Below are 2,500 nucleotides of genomic sequence, written 5' to 3'. Positions count from 1 at the left end.
ACTTCCCTGCATTCAAAAGCCTCTTCAGCAAAGGTCTTTAAGGCTGAGTAGCTCTCCTGTGTCTGCAGCAGTGTTTCCTTCCTCATGAGAGATTCGTGACCCACTGCTGCAGTTAGCTGCTCTCGGGGGTCTGTATATATTGTGCAGGCATACAGTATGTGGTTAGCATCTTCCTCTGCTCCACATACACAGTTTCCATTGTTCTCTATGCCTAGATCATGTAGTCTCTTCATTAGGCCATGATTGGTGAGCAGACATGTTAGGGAGTAGGGCGGAGTTGTGTCTCGACGCCACTCTGTCTGCCACAAGGAGACTTCTGGTATCCAGTTGTATGTTTCTCTGCCATTGTCCGAGTGACTCCACCTTGCCTGCCACTCATCCTGTAACAGAGAACTAATTGCATCTAACATTTTAATTCTATGGTTGCGTCCTGCAGGAACTATAGGAACCTCAAGACCTGCCACTGATCCAGCAATTCCATGTCTAGCATGGTAGAGCATGGCTGCTTTCACCACTTCTAGGTCTAGAGGCATGCACCCTGTGAGAGTCTGTAGTGCTTCTGTCGATACCGTTCGACAGGCCCTCGTCATCTGCAACAAAAATGGCCTTTGTATCGTCATTAATATTTTCCTAGTGTACCTGTGTTTTGTACGGTCTCCCCATGCTGCTGCACCATACTTGCAGACAGATAAACAAAGTGCCTGGTATATTAGTCGCAGGGTTTTCTTTTGCAGCCCCCACTCAGACCTACTTACTCTTGTGAGAGCACCAGAAACGGCAGATAATTTCCTTTGGATATTTTTTACATGGGGGGTGAAAAGGAGCCTTTCATCAAGTGTGATGCCGAGGTACGTATGTTCCTGGACAAACCTAATCCTTTCCCCATCAAGTTCAAGTCTAGGTGGTCTTTCTCTATCAAATTTACCTTTGATGGTTATGGCTACCGTTTTCTGTTTGGAGATCCCTAGTTTATTCTGTGTGGTCCATTCGCTTATGGCTTGTAGTGCTATCCTACCCCTTTCTTCGAGCTGCGACCTACTCTTCCCTTTTATGATGATGGCTAGATCATCTGCGTAGGCCACTTTATCCCACTGCTCACCATCCTTCCGTTGTACCACTTCGTCAAATACAAGGTTCCAGAGAAAGGGGCCACAGATAGAACCTTGTGGGCAGCCCTTTGTGATGTTTTTCGTAACTGACCCAGAGTTGCTGTAGACAGTGGCCTTCCTGTTCTTAAAGTAGTTTTCTACTAGGTGGTACATGTTTTGGGGACAACGCATCGCTCTAAGTCGCCTCATTACACTTGGCCACCATAAATTGTCGAAGGCGCCTGCTATGTCCACAAAAATGACAACAACATATTTTTCTTCACAGTTTGCACTGGAGACAACCTGCCTGATTGCCATTTCTGTGGATGCACCCTTTCTGAAGCCAAATTGGTTTGTTGCCTTCAGTCCTGACTCTTCATACCTTTTGTCCAGTCTGGTCACTATTAGCCTTTCTAATACTTTGCCAAGGATAGGGAGCAGGCAGATGGGTCGATAAGACTTCACCTCATCCCTTGGCTTTGTGATAGACTTAAGTAATATGCAGACATTTCCTATTTTCCAATTGTCTGGGAAAGTGGACTCTCTAAGGCAGCTGTTATAGGTATCAATGAGGAGAGCAGGATTGTGTTCCCATATCCGCTTTATAATGGCATCATCTATGCCATCTGGTCCTGTGGCTTTGTGTGGTTTGCATGCCTTCACTGCAGTCTCTATCTCTTGTGCTGAGAAGTCTGGCTCGTTTCCTTCATTTTGGTACCCTATATTTTGCTCCTTCACAGCTGATTGCTGTATTGTGTCCTCCTCTGGGTTGTCATCCGGTAGTAGGTTATTCAACAGTTCTTTCACTGTTTCCTGCCAGGTCATTGTAGGGCCTCTTCCTGCCACCTTTACATTACTGAGGACAGTTTCGGTGCCATATTTAGGGCGAAGGATTCTATCGGTCAGCTTCCAAGGGTCATTGCTGTTGCACTCCTTTACCCATTTCTTCCATGTATCTGTCTTCGCTTTCGTAATTTCTTTGTTATATTTATTTTTTGTGCTTCTGTAAGTTGTCTTTGCTGCCAGTATTTCTGCCTCACGATTTGCACGTCGCGCATTCTGGAGCCGGTGTCGAGCTGCAATTGTGTCCTGCCGCATTTTTGTCAATGTTTCATTCCACCAAGGAACAGCATTCTTCAGCCGTGTTCTTCTCCTCATGGCCTTCCTGCAGCTCTCCTGTATTGCTGTCTGTAGGAGGTCTACTTTCTCATTTACATTTGTTCCCACGGCGTTTGGCCAGTTTTCCACTCTGGTGGTCAGCTGGCAATCAAAAATTTGCCATTTTGCAAAGGTGGTGTTGTATCTCAGTAGCTCTTCTATGACCCTCTCCCTATGTTGTTTTGAGATCTCAAACGTGATCGCCCTGTGGTCACTTGAGGTCCATTCCTCTTGAATCATCCATCTAGAGACCA

The 2,500-nt window shown here is 46.0% G+C and overlaps 1 pseudogene; it reads right to left on the bottom strand.

Moving 5' to 3' along the window:
• The window catches only part of LOC124747065, a 7,566-nt pseudogene that overhangs the window by 2,035 nt on the left and 3,031 nt on the right, over positions 1-2,500 (bottom strand).

This window comes from Schistocerca piceifrons, unplaced genomic scaffold (assembly GCF_021461385.2).
Source record: "Schistocerca piceifrons isolate TAMUIC-IGC-003096 unplaced genomic scaffold, iqSchPice1.1 HiC_scaffold_379, whole genome shotgun sequence".
Classification (NCBI taxonomy): domain Eukaryota; kingdom Metazoa; phylum Arthropoda; class Insecta; order Orthoptera; family Acrididae; genus Schistocerca; species Schistocerca piceifrons.
This window is presented reverse-complemented; position numbering and strand designations above follow the sequence as displayed.